The following is a 14,981-nucleotide window of genomic DNA, read 5'->3' on the forward strand; positions in this document are numbered from 1 at the left end:
GTTTGTTTCTTTGGTTTTTGGAGGGGAAACTGGGAATGGAGAAATTTACATGTAAATAAAGAAAATATATAAATAAATAAATAAATAAATAAATAAATAAATAAATTCTTCAATTGAAGTTTCTTCTAGCTTGTGTTAGGTTGAAAACAGAGACTAACAAAACTACTTCTGGCTCTTACTGTCTTTCTCCTTTCCTTTTCTGTGTTTTTTCCTGAGCCTTGGAGGAGATGGAATGAATGTCTTGTATGAATGTCTTGTATGAATGTTTAGGGCTGAACTTTCAACCATCACTTTCTCTCAGCACCTTGAACAACTACAAGTTTCCAAATTCATTGCAAAGGGAGGCTTGTTTAGGAGTTATCTAGGAGTATTTATCTATGTGTATAAACAAACATTTTTAGAAGATAGTGCAACACTATGTGAAGTTAGTTAAACACTGCAAAGATTGCCCTCACCTCTCCCAAAGTCTATGACTTTCCCCGCCCTGTATTGTTGATTGGGTTTATAGTACTGGGCATTAATTCTCTTTTTTTGTAGAAAGCCTCAAATCTAATCAGAAAGTGGTTGACTACCCCCATAACAGTGAGACACTATTGCAAAAGAACTGCCTTAGTTCGATAGCAGAGGTTCTTGAAGCTGTGCTTTCATTTCATTTGATCCTAGGAATATTTTAATTTCATCTTCAATTTCTTCAGTGACTCACTTGTTGTTCAAGTGTGTATTGGTCATTTTCCATATGTTTGTGTACTTTCTATAGTTCTGTTTTTGTTGTCTAGATATATCAAATGTTTTGGTATTTTACATTTTTAAGACTTTGTTTACATCATAAAATATGAGCCATTTTATAGATGGTTCCATGGTCCATTAAGAAGTACTTAATATCTGTTTGACAGTACATTATGTTTGTATGTGTTAAGACCATTTGCTTTTTATAGTAAAGTGTAATTTGACTCTGAAGTTTCTTTGATGATTTCAGTTCAGCTGAGTTAAATATTGAGGTTATTAACTATTATTGTGTCAGAACCTATAGGATCTTTATGCCCAATGACATCTGTTTTATAAAGCCGGATGCCCTGATATTTGGAAAACATATATTTACAATTGATGTATCTTCTCAGTAAATTGGCCTTGTATTGTAATGGTCTTTATTTATTCTGACTAGCTTTTGTTTTATGTCTAGTTTATCAGTTGTAGATTAGCTATATACCTATTTATATTTACAGTTCTACTTATAGGCAACATGAACTTATATGTCTTCTGCTTTAATTCACTCTCTCTTTTTGAAAGTACTTTTAACTTTTAAAGTGATATTCACATAGTTGGATTAACAGAAACCACATTTATTTCTAATTACCTGATTATTTTCTTCCCTTTTCCTATTTGCATCTTTCATATCTCTTCTGTCTTTTTTTATTTAATGAGCATTTTATATTAATCTATTTTGTCTTTTTATTAGTATAGAAACATCATTTCTTTCATATTTCCGGTAGCTGCCATGGTTTATTCTCCACATTTATGATTAATTCAACTTTCAATTCAGTCTATATCACTCTTAAAGTTCTGGGAGTGACTTACAAGAACAAGTTCTTTCCAATCCCTCTCCTAGTCTTATGGATGTTCCTCTTACCACTTTCTCATAAACCATACACAATCATTTATTGTTGCTACTATTGGTAACAACCCATTTGTTAAGAATAAAAATAGTTTATCATTGCTGATTCATTTTCTACAGCCTTTCCTTTCCTATGTACTTTCAATTTTTGGGTTTCCTTCTCTGTAAAAACAAAACAAAACTCACCTTAATGTAGTTGCTTTTTACAATAGACTCCTACTGGCAATTATGACTCCTGCATTTATATTCCTGAGAACTGTTCCTTTCCTCCTCCACGTTCTAATAATGATATCATAATTTCCTAGATTAGTGATTTTCTTTTTTGCCACTTGAGTTTACAATTTTTTCTCTCTCTCATGACCTGCATGGTTTCTGGGAAATCATGTATAATTTTCTTGTTTATTTCCTGGTTATTAATGTCTTTTCACTTCTTTTCAGAATTTTTCTTTTGTAAACTTATCAGGCCATAATTCTGTAATCCTTGTACAGGGGAGGTCGGAGGGGTACTCAAATTTCAAAGCTAGCTCGGGCCACATGTTGAATTCTGAGCCAACCTGGAATGTAGAACAAGAACCTGTGTCCAAACGAAAAACAAGGAAAGTTTTTTCCTTATGTTTTTTTTTCTGAAATTTTTTATGTTATGGAGCCTGAATGGTCACTGTGAGGGTTGTATACCTATTTTATGTTTCATGTTTATCCTGCTTGGAGTTCCTGGAACTCTGTTTCTTGGAGCTACAGTTTGATTTAGGAGAAATTTTCAACCATTGTGTCTTCAGATTTTGCTTCTATAGATCTTTTTCTTCTTCCTGCAGAGCTATTATGTTTGTTGTATGCCTTTTACTGTTGCTGTTGCTGTCATTTCTCCATTGTGACCCAGTTTGGGGGTAATTCTGACTTGCTCTTGTCTAAGCCCAGACTGAAAGTGCCTTTGATCATTTGTATTCCTGGGCTCCATGCATGGAGCCAGTCTCACTGCCAGTAGTGTGTAGCTGCAGATATCTGACAACGTTTTCTAGTTTCCTCAGTTGCTTATAAATCGGCTTTGCTCACAGATTATACTTCAAGTCCTTGAGCCAGTGAGACTACTTACCATCTTCCACCAATGGAATCAGCTGAGTATAGATGGGTGTTTTCAAACGCAAAGTTTACATTCTGCTGGAGATTGTTTTCTGACAAGTGCCCTTGTGATTTCTCTGTGTGTGTGCAAGACCTCTCCCTGAGTAGGGCACTTGTGTCAGTGGTGAGGACCATCTCCTGTGGGTAGAGCAATTTTGTACATGTTTCCAGCCCTTAGTGGGATAGAGATATGTAAACACTTGTAAGAACTGCATGACTCCCTAATTCTCCAGATTCCCCTGTTATAGTTATATTCAGTCTGGACAGTGTGTTGACTCTACCAACCATTATTATCACCTTAGGCCACTTCAATTTTCTCTTCCCTTGACTGTTTGCCAGTGACTGAAATCACTATTGTTTCTAGCAGCAGAGCAGGAGTTTTTTCTATGTTCTCCAAATGAAGCCAGCCCCTCTGGCAATAAAGCTGAAACACTCACTGCTTTTTCTATCCTGATAGACACATTGCACCTGCAGAACTTTTTGTCAGAAGGCAGGGATAGCTTTAGAGGGAGCTGCGCATAGGAGCACCCCAGGGTAGAACATGACAGATTTCTACTGTTGCTAAATAAGGCTCAGTGGTTTCTTTGGTTTGTATTTGGTCAGATTGTTGTATTTCTTTAGTCAGTTTTCAAAGTATTGAAATGCTTATTTTTATGTGCTATCCAGTTTTTACATCTTTTTTGGTAGAGGCTTTGCCAAGGTAACTACTCATTTCTTAATTTGCAACAAGGAATAGTATAATAATAAAACTTATCATATATCTAGGTATAGTTCTGAGTATTTTATTAATTCATCTAACTTACACCAATTCATGAACTCATTTTGTCTTTATAATACTGTGAGGCTATCATTTACACATGCAGAAAAGACAAAGATATTGTGTGTGTGTCTGTGTCTGTGTGTGTGTGTGTGTGTGTGTGTAAATGTATATGGATGGGATGAGTGGGTGTAAGAACACTAGGAATAGAAAGATAGGGTTTGATAAACAGAAGAAAAATCATGGAAGACTTTCTGGAGGAATAAATAAAATTTATATATGCAAGCAACATTATTTTGAATAGAGGATCATTAAGAAATAAACAACAATATCATTAAAACATGATTTCCTTTATCACTGCCCTATGGCTTGCCTTTTGATTCCAGTTATTTCTGTAGAAGATTTATGTCTGATTAATTTAGTATCCATTTACCCACACTGAAGACATTTATACAATGTATTTCCTATAATGTAACTGATAATTCTTCATGATGGAATGGTATACACCAGTGACCTATGGTTAAGCATACATCTTTAAGAGCTCACACTCTCGCCTTCCAATGTAGCAAAGTCAACAAAAACTTAAAATCTCACAATGAGAACTTGGCTGACAACTGTCTAGAGATAGAGACAACTGTATCCATTATTCAGGCTAGACTACTCCCTTTACATACCCACTGTCACAGCCATGCCTTCAATATTTCTGGCTTCTCCCCTACTCCTCAATTCAATCTGAGAACTGACATAGATGTCAAAAAGTAGGGCTTTTCATTTTTTTCTTTTGAAGTATTACATTATGCATACTTTGGGCACTGTTCATTTTTATTTCATCCAGGTTAACTGAATCTAGCAGTCCAAGATAAGAAAAATCATAACCTCTGAAATAATTTTGAACACAATCCAGCAAGGTGGCTTCTTGAAAGTTTTATAAAATTAATACCTATCAATTACACTCACTCTGACTTCCCTTACCTGCTACCTGACACAAACATCCCACAGCCCTTTCTATTTAGAAAGGTATCAGATCACCCTAGGAAGATCATGAGAATAACTGTTGCTATGCACCAAGAGCTAGAGATTTGCACTGTTGTATCATCTAGGACTTAGGTTAAACCAGTGATACAGGACAACTTATAACTGAGGAGCAAAGACTCAGAGACAGTAACTAATTTCCAAAGTTTATATCTGGAGAATGGGAGAATCAGGTTGTGCACTAAGGTAACCTGACTTCTGAATCCCAGCTCCTAACCACCACACTGGGTTATTATATTCTCAGATGGAACCACATGGAGTTTCTAGTCTGTGTTTAAATGACAGCTAAGTACCAGAAATTTCTTAGGATTTAGTCAAAGATTATCTCTCTCTTCAAGTGATAAGCTGTACGGACAGCACAATGTCATAGAAACAGCTTAATAGTCAAAGTTAAGATGATCTTAGACTTATACTGAGGCATTTGTGTTTATCAGCTGAACAGTTTTCAACAAGTTGTTGCCTTTTATAGCTTTTCACTCACCTATGATATTGAGGTGACAGTGAAATCTGCTGAAGAAACCCTACTGTGAGAAGCGAATACAATAATATATTGAAAGTTATGTGTAAACACATAATCTGGGTTTGTCATTGTCCTAAGGTACATCAAAAAGGGTGAAATGAATCTGTGATATACTTTCTCCCACCATAGTATCTAAACCAAAATTATTGCGATAACTTTTTGTTAAGCAAGCATTCCTGAGCATTTGTTTTTCTAAAGCAATACAAATTCAGGTGACCTAGCAGGGCATAAAGCCCTGTGGCTCTTTTGCAAGAATAGATGGGCTTTTAAACTGGAAAGAGGACTTCTATAAACTAGTAAAAAAATAAAAAATAAAATAAAAGCAGAAAAGCGGTCACTCAGTGCATATTTGTTAACTGATGAGTTGGTCTTGGAAACTGCTAAAAAGGTGACCCATATTCAGATGAAAAGGTAAGTAGCTTATTGCTCCCACGACTTGACAAGAAATTGCTGCAGAGAAATTAAAGTAGTTTGCTTCTTTGGAAACTGATAACAGTCAGCAGAACTTTAGATATGAAGGTTTTGAATATTGTAGCAAATAGAAATCCCATAGCATAAGAACTAGTTGATTTATACATTTACTATTTATAATGTGGCTACTATGGGGGAGAAATAACTATAAGTACTTCAGAAAAAGCAAGGGTTTAACATGTGGTGCTTCTTTAAGCATCTGTGACTATGAAGCAAGGAACTGGACTCTGATGAAGACTCCAAGTATAGTCAGTGGTCCCATGCGAGCTGTGGCCATGAGGAACACAGGAGGGACAGTTGGTGCTTCGTCAGCAGACACAGGGCATCTTCATCCTTTCATTTCTCACTATAGTATGGATTGATGAATCTTGTTAAAAGACAATACATGTTGAACATGTATATCCCACAACGGAAAAAATGAAAATAATGAACAAGGTAGTTCCAATTTTGTGTTGCTTATGGCTTTGTAACTTGGTAGAAAAATGTCTTAGAAATTTAGCTTCTCAAACAAGAAAATTAGCATTCACACTTGATGGTCTGTGGATTACTATGATAATTAGATTATCTTAAGAAAGTACCTGGCCCATAGGGCAGACATTATAGAGCACAACAGCAATTTTAGTGGTAGTATATTTAGCAATGTTAGTAGTTCTTGGCAGTGGTGGCAGCAGATGTGGCAATGGTGTGGGGGCTGCAGCAGTGGCATTATAGCAGTAGTAGAGCCTGTGGCAGAAATAGAAGAAATCCTATTTGTTGAGTTGGTTTTACAGTGATTACAATGGTGAATTATTATTGTTATTACCACTTTTCTTGCAATATTATACAATAGAATGATGTTTATTCAGGGTATTTATTAGGAGAATATTTTATAGAACAGACATTATTTGGCTAATATGATAAGAATTAATACCTTCTATTCAATTCAGGTAAGTCCATGAAGAGTAAAGCTCTTTTTGTTACCCACTGTGTTAGTAAGACTTCATCTAATACATGGGGAATTTGAGGCTCAAAATCACTTTTCTAAGAAGTTTAATAACACCCATTGAGTAAAAACAATTAGCATGGGCTTAAGACATTAGTAAGAATACCCAAAGAAGATAATTATTATAAGTCCAGCACAATTGATTAGCTAGAAAAAAAATTGAACATAAGAACTAGAGTATACATCTAGAAAGGTAAATTATGGAACTCTTAAATTTTATAACCATTTACAGATGTTCCAAGGTGTTCTTCAGGGATACAGAAAAAAATATTTGAATTGACTTGAGTAGCAAAATTACAGGATGAAAATATAAAAACAAATGATTTATAAAATGAAATAGGCAAATGTATTTCAAGAGATTATATCAGTGTGTCATGACATCTTTACTAGTGCTGATAAATTGTGTTCATTACAACACTTAGTGTTCTCTAAGAGTATATTCAAGCTCATGAAATATTTAAACCCAAAAACTAAAACAGCCTGCACCAGGCTGCAGCCAAATGAATACATTAAAACCACCTGTTTCTTTCCATTTGCATATTGTACAAAGCTAGAGGCAGAGCGGTGAGTAGAGGGAGAACCATTCCTGAATCTGAGACAAATCCAATTACTGACATAGTGACTATATTGCCACTTCATTGGTGAAGCCTTTAATCAAGAGTTTCCAATATATAATGACTTCTTTTTATCACACATGTAAGAATCTTAAACTATTTTTTACCCCACTTAATGAAAATACTAACAATATTGCATCACACTTCTACAGTAAAAAAAAAATACACAAAAGTACTTCATTAAAAATGTTATAATTTTAATTAAAAACATAAAGCATAGTAATTATTATGTTTATGATCACTTCTTTAAACCCAAAGTTCTATTGTTATGCAGACTTAAATAACAGAGGCTGAAAAGGAAAGAATTGTTCAGGAATGAGATACTATAGAATGAGATACTATAGTGATTTTTTTTAATATGGTTGAAAGTGTAATTTAGCAGTTCATTGAGTTCAGAAATTTATTTGACTAAGATTAGGTTTTTTAACTTAAAGTCTGATAGAAGTTTGCTGATAGAAGACTTTCAGATGAGAAATAGAAACATTGTTACTACCAAAATTAGAATCTCAGTCAAGAATATTAATAACTGTGATATGGGAGACAGGTTGGTCAGTAGTATGTCTCCCAATCATTAAGATCTAAGTTCCAACCCCAAAACCCACTTTTAAAAGCCAGGCACGGTGGCAAAAGAGCAGAGACAGACAGATCCCTGGGCCTGGTTGACTACTCAGTCTAGGCTTTTTGGTGAATTCCAGGCTGTTGAGAGATTGTGTCTAAAGAAAAAGTTGACAATGCCTACGTTCCACAGGGATGATTAAAATAAAAAATAGGATTTAAAGATGGTGAAAGGGAGCATTGGTGTTTTTTGTAATTTCTTTTCTATAGAGGTAGAACAAATCGAGTCGATCTATTTATCTATCAATCATCTACTATCTATCAGTTTGTCTGTCTGTCTATCTGTTTATTTTATCTTCTAACAGCAAAAGAAACTACCTTTTATTTCTGTTAGAAACCTGAGCTCTGGTGCAGACATGGGTAAGATACTGAGATACTTGGTTAGAGTACAGGAGACAATACCACACCATCACCTAAATTCCTCTGTTCTCGGGAATCTTGTAAAGTATGGGGAAGGTACATGGCTGAGGATACTCATAGGTTGGAAAATTACCATCTTGAAAGACCATAGGTTTCCAGGTTAGGGTCTTCGGAACAGTGAGCAAAAAGAAAATGTTAATACTGAGTGCTAAGGTCAGTAGATAGAGGAAGGCCTTGGTGGATAAAGATCAAAGCTGGTGGAAAAATCTCAGAAATGATCAATGTGCATAAGTAAACAAAAGTTTTTTTGTTGTTGTTTCGATTTTTGTTTTGGTTTTTCTCTGTGCAGCCCTGGCTGTCCTGGAACTCACTCTGTAGACCAGACTGGCCTCGAACTCAGAAATCTGCCTGCCTCTGCCTCTCAAGTGTTGGGATTAAAGGCGTGCACCACCACTGCCTGGCTAACAAAGGCATTTTTACCCAATTAGGGTTGCCTACCATAATAGCTCCAGAGTCAGTTTCCTGACTACTAAGCCAGTATTCTGCCCAGAATGGACGCTGGATATTACCTGCCCGTGTGCCCATTCCCCTCTGCTCACTACCATGAATCCTTTCCTGAGTCCTCTGTTCAAACTCACTTGTTACTTCATCTCAATCCATGTTTTGTAAGAAAGGACAACAGTTATTGATGGTTACCCATATAAGAATGAAGAAGATGTAAAAGTGACCCAGGTGAATTTACTCTAAACTACTTTGAAGATACTGTGAACAAGTTTCAATGAAAGATGCTACAAATGGAAAATCTATTGGGAATGGCTTTCAGAACATGAGCACTGATAGATGAGTGATGACACAGCAGAACTAGACACTAGAATAGTCAGTACTAACTAAAAGGAAAATGCAAGAATGAATAGACAGAGATTAGGGTAATTTTGGATGAGTTAATGTTCTGAGTAAAGGAGTAAGTGCAATCTTGTTCTGTCATGTGGTGTGTGTGTGTGTGTGTGTGTGTGTGTGTGTGTGTGTGTGTGTGTGTGTTGGTAATCTTAACTCAAGTCCCCATGATTGAGTAACAAGAACTTTACCTACTGAACCATCCTCCCACTAACTAAGCATTACTTAGACACAGAAACTGCTAGTCAAAATCAACCACCATGGATTTTACTACATTCTATTCAGTGAAGGAACTGAATCTGTATATGTTACAAATAGTAGATATTCAAGAACGTTGTTCATGGTAAATGGTGAGGTAGTGGCCATTAATTGACTCTGTATTTTGTATGTTGTATGTCACACTTTTTAAAATTTTTTTATTGTTTTTTTTATTTATTTACATTCCAAATGTCATCCCCCTTCCTGGTTTCCCCTATGAAAACCCCCTATCCCACTCACCCTCGCCCCTGCTTCTAAGAGGATGCTTCCTCCACCTGCCCACCCACCCTGCCTCATTATTATGAGGATTTAAGATGCCTGTGTGTTAGTTCTCATTAAAAGATGTGTTTCATGAGAATATGTGTATATCTTAGTCTATTTTTTTCAGTGTCTGTCACTATACATGGTTCGTTATAAATATCTAATAATTGTTCTTTGGGAAGAATTGTGTTTGGTCTTAAGAGGCCTGTGCTTTGATGTTTCTGTTTCAGTACTTGTTAAAGTATGTGGCATTGGAAGATGTAAGAATCTGTTCTTCTTGAAGTTCAGTATGTTCTTAGCTTTAGGGAAATTTAAATGGTGGTAATTTTTTTTTAAATCAAGGAAACATTAAGATTCCAATTTAAAAAGATTAAAGGAAGAAACACTTCACCTGTGCTATTCATGAAAAAAAAAACCAGTATCTTTTCAGGAGATAAAAATAAATCTTGAAATCAAATTATGTTATCATCCAGGCAGGTGGTTACTATAACAGTGAAGGGGGAGAAAAGGCAGTAAAATTGACTAAAGATTTCCCGAGGCAGAAAAATATATATAAAGTACTCCAAGTTTATAAAATGATAACTTTAAGTACCAAGTTGGAATGTCAGTGAGCTGTGGTCTTGCTCTCTCTTTATTTACGTGCCATCTAAGGCCAGGAGGCTTCCTGCCCAGAAAAGTGCCAGACAATGTGTGGCATCAAATTGGTTTTTTGGCTACCAGAGAATCCAGAGCCACCAATTATACAGAGAAAAATTAATTATCTAAAGAAAAATATTTTTAATCTTTGAAAATTCCATCCATATATACACTAAAACATATCTATTTCCTATTTTACCCTCCAACTCTTCACATATCTCTGTAATATATTTTTCTCCTAACTTATAACTTACTTTCTCTCCTCTCTCTTTGTCTTGTCTCTCTGTCTTTGTGTCTCTGTGTCTGCCTCTCTCTCTCTCTCCTCTCTCTCTCTCTCTCTCTCTCTCTCTCTCTCTCTCTCTCTCTCTCTCTCTTTCTCTCTCTCTCTCTTACACACACACACACACACACACTCAACCCAGTTAGTGTTGCCTATGTATGTGTAGAGGTAGGGCCTCTGGAAGAACTGGAGAATGGGACACCTACCAATGGTCATACTCACAAAGAAGATTTACTTTCTATTCCCACCACCTATCAACTGCGCGTAGCTCCTCAGTAAAGGGAGGTGTTGTGAGTTTATGGGTGAAATCACCATGCTGTGTCACAGTACAGCATTTCACAGAGTGCCTCCTCATCCTCAAATTCTTGTACTCTTTCTGTTTCCTCTTCTACAATGCTCCCTAAGCCTTCAGTAAAGGCTTGCTGGTAAGCATGTCCTATTCAGTAAAGGCATGCTGGTAAGCGTGTCCCCTTTAGTAAAAGCTTGCTGGTAAGCGTGTCCCCTTTAGTAAAGGCTTGTTGGTAAGCATGTCCCCTTTAGGGCTGTGTTCTCATAGCTTGTTATTCTTAGCAGGCAGACTCTGTATTGATTGCTGACAACTAAAAATAAATAAATACATACATACATACATACATACATACATACATACTTAGAGAACAACTTGACAACATGAACATTTAGCAAAACAATAGCAACTTCTAACCTAGAACTGTGACCTCTTAGCCATGGGATTTAGACTAGATTACAGGACCAAACATAAAATTCCCTCTTGTGGAACATGCCTTAAATCCAATCAGAAAGCTGTTTGCTACCCCATAACCATAATGTGAACTAGTAGGCATACACTGCCTGGCTGGTAGGTAGTGCAGCATAATGTGTCCCACCAGGATAATTCTACTGATGTCTTTTTTTTTTCCACCAGCAGCCTGCATAGCACATCTCAGTGCTACAAAAGAAGGGAGGAAGTTTCCCAATTGCTTTGAGAGTGATCTTTTTTTTTTATGTCCTAGGGCCAAACCAGGTTGTAGTCTATAGGATCATGTTACATAGCTATGGTAGACAATAAGCAAGGGCAATGGATATAGCCTGTTGTGCTAAAATCATATTTTTCAAAACTGGGAAATTCTGTATATCTATCTTCTTGATTTTCCAAAATGCCAGTCCCTTGGTTTTCTATTTTTCATGATAGAAAGAGACTATAAAGTAACATGGACTCCAACTATGCAACTTCCTGTCCTGTATACTATCAGAAACACTATATTACTAATGTGCTTAAAGATCACAGGAAGTGTGACTGGTCAAGAGAAAATATATTTGTTAGATTTTTTTTCAGAAAGAGAACACCATAAATAGAAAGCTTTATATCAGAAGAGTTAGGAAGATGTGCTTGCAAACAAAGTGCTTGCTGTAGGAATGTGAGGACATGAGTTCAAATCCCTCAAACATACATAAAATTAGCACAGGTCTATAACAGCTGTGTTTCTATGCTGAGAAGGAATGTCCAGTCTGGAATATCTCCCAGAAGCTCATGGGCCTGCTAGCCTGCCCTATACAACAAAGCTCTCTTTCAAACAATATAGAAGATGAGGACCAAAATCTGAGTTTGTCCACTGTCTTTCACACATATGCTGTGACTTACATGCCCTTGAACATCCATGCACATACATCATAAACACATATGCATAGACACACACATAAATAAAATTTTAAAAGTTGCATGCTGAGGAACTGATGTGAATTAAATTGAGATCTTAGCTCCCTAAGATCATACAACAGTGGATGTTTGTTGTAGGTCCTTTGGAGGAGTGAATGAGAGCCATAATCAACATAGTTTTGATGATGGGTGAGGTGATTCTCTGCAGACACTCCTTGATTCATCACCACTCAGTAAATTACCATACTCTAAATATATGTAAAATATTCTCCCAGTCCAATTAATTGAAAAGGCTCTAAACATCCACAAAATTCAGTCAAGACTTAGGAACGTCTCATTAAAATACAGATATTCTTAAGTTATATGTTTTGTTCATTTTTATCAAAATCTCTGCCAAGAAGTTTGTTTCTTACTTTCTTTCCTTAAAACTCATCAAGAGAACATAGCCATCACTCTTCTTCTGAGAGAATAAGCATTAGAACCTCTAAAGTAACTTATTCTTGAATTTCCTCACCAGCTGTATGATTCCATATTTTAAATTGTTTACGAGTTAAGGTTGAAATGTTGGTTCACCTATGGCTAAAAGAATTCACTGCTCTTTAATTTTGATAGATTCTGGTACAGACATGAAATTTTCATTTTAAACAAAGATTGCATCCTGGATGTCACTGTTTATATCCTTAAGAGAAGAGCCTAGATATTGTTAAATTAGACAAATAACATTACATTCTTTAGTTGAAAACTAAATACCCTTAGAGTACAAAGAAGCCAGCTGACTCAGCTCATATCACATGTTCATGAAGCTGACTAGTAAACTTCAAAATAACAATTGATGTGAATTTGGAATGAATTGGATCTAATATTCAGCATGCATAAATCTTAGAACTGTGAAGCAAAATTATATATGCTACTGTATATTCTCTGTTATGCAAACCAGTAAAATATTTTTGCCTTCTAACTACTCCTTGAAAGAACACCATTCACTGTGAATATTTGGCTATTCACTATCAGAGGATATTTTCCTCTCTGTCAAGCTTATTCCCCCTTCCCAGTTTGCAGCACTTTAATAACATGAAGGGTTTCCCTCAAGAAAACCAGTGAAGCAAAGAGAAGCTTCATGGAGCCCTACTGAGCAAATGAAAACATATCACATTAATTCAGTCTCTTCCCGGTGCCCTCCTTCTATCAACGATGGAAAGTTAAAAAATAAACAAAACTTCAAACAGAAGAATACATATACATGAAGTTTTGAGAGGTTTTTCTTTTTATTTTTTTTACATGTGCTCAACCAAACCCTTCTGAAAGCTGCTGAAGCTTTCTGACATCACAGAGTCCTTCTCTCTGAGTCACTGACTCGCTGAAGCCCAGAAAATCTAATTTAGTTTAGGTCTGTTTGATAATGTAATAACACAGGAAAATGTGATTCACCAATTAGCTCATGTAATTGAATAACCAAAAACATGCTCCAAGTAAGTCACTGAGGCATAGGCCGTCACCCTTATGGCTCTCTATTTTTTTCTGATTACAACTGCAGGTACATCTTCCATCAATGGTGTTTCTCATGAAAGAGAATTGACAAATACCTGTGGTTGTAGATCAGTGGAGTACTTAGTTTCATTGCTCATCGGTTTCTCTTTGCTGTTTCAACAGCTCCCTCTTGACCAAGTTCTACATCAGATAAAGGGACTGGATGTCTAGTCCCTGCCTCCATAGAGTGCTTAGTCTCGTGTATTATATTTTAATTGCATAAGGACAGAACCAAACTGATGTTAGCACCTTAAAGAAATCACAATTTTGTGGTCGGAAAACTCTCTCACTGGATGATTCCTAAATTCTAATGGCACTGCTGAGATATACTTGGGTCGAGGGGAGGGAAGCAATAGACAACTTGAGAGGTTTTTCTCTGAAATTTTAATTGGGTAAGAAGAAATCTGTAGTAGATAAAAATAGGAATTGAACATTCGGCAGATCATTTTACATTTCCTCGTAATTCTCTATGCACATCTGTTGAAATGTAGGTGCCTGGCTATATTCAAATGTATTTCTCTTAGTAAATTTAAATCAACTAAAGGATTGTTTAGGTTGTTTAGGTTGTTTAGGTTGTTGAGGAATTTCAATATGTGTCCTATTTATTTATTTACTTCTTCAAAAGTATTTGAACATGCTTTCATGCTCCATAGCTTCCCAACAAGCAAAGTGAAGAATAACTGGAATATGTTACTTGGACTTGAGTCACTAAAGACATGGAATTTCTTAGCTGACTAGTTTATTATGAATAGAAAGCAGAAAGAGTAGGAGCAGGAGGAAAAGGAGTGGGCAGAAAAGGAATAGAGTAGAGGAGGAGATGGAGGAAAGGGAAATCACATATAGTTTTGCACTGCCTTCTTGTTTTTTGTTTTTGTTTGTTTTGTTTTTGGGATTTTTTTGTTTTGGTTTGGTTTGGGTTTTTTGGTTTTTTGAGACAGGGTTTCTCTGTGTCACCTTGGCTGTCCTAGAACTCACTCTGTAAACCAGGCTGGCCTTGAACTCAAGAAATCCACCTGCCTCTGCCTTCCAAGTGCTGGGATTAAAGGCCTGCGCCACCACTGCCCAGCTTTCACTGCCTTCTTAAAGGTCATACTTTAGTTTTTACCCATCAGATTTAAGCTGATGTTAGCAAGCAACATCCTTTGTAATTATATCATTACCCTTAGATGGTTTGCTGTTCATAAATTCATGATTCATATATCTATTGTCCCCTCACTTAACAAAGGTAACAAATAATTACATTCTTAAAGGATATAATCATTATTAATTATTTTTGTAGCACTTCATTTTATTTGGGAAAAAGCATAATCAAAAGTATATCATGTGAACAACAACATGAACTAACTAGTACCCTCGGAGCTCCCAGGGTCTTAACCACCAACCAAGGACTGC

General features: G+C 36.1%; 1 protein-coding gene across 18 annotated transcripts in view; it reads left to right on the top strand.

The window, feature by feature from the left end:
* Dlg2 (discs large MAGUK scaffold protein 2) overlaps positions 1 to 14,981 on the top strand; it is a 1,953,494-nt gene that overhangs the window by 1,312,067 nt on the left and 626,446 nt on the right. The gene's annotated exons all lie outside the window — the stretch shown is intronic.

This window comes from Mastomys coucha, unplaced genomic scaffold (assembly GCF_008632895.1).
Source record: "Mastomys coucha isolate ucsf_1 unplaced genomic scaffold, UCSF_Mcou_1 pScaffold21, whole genome shotgun sequence".
NCBI classification, from domain to species: domain Eukaryota; kingdom Metazoa; phylum Chordata; class Mammalia; order Rodentia; family Muridae; genus Mastomys; species Mastomys coucha.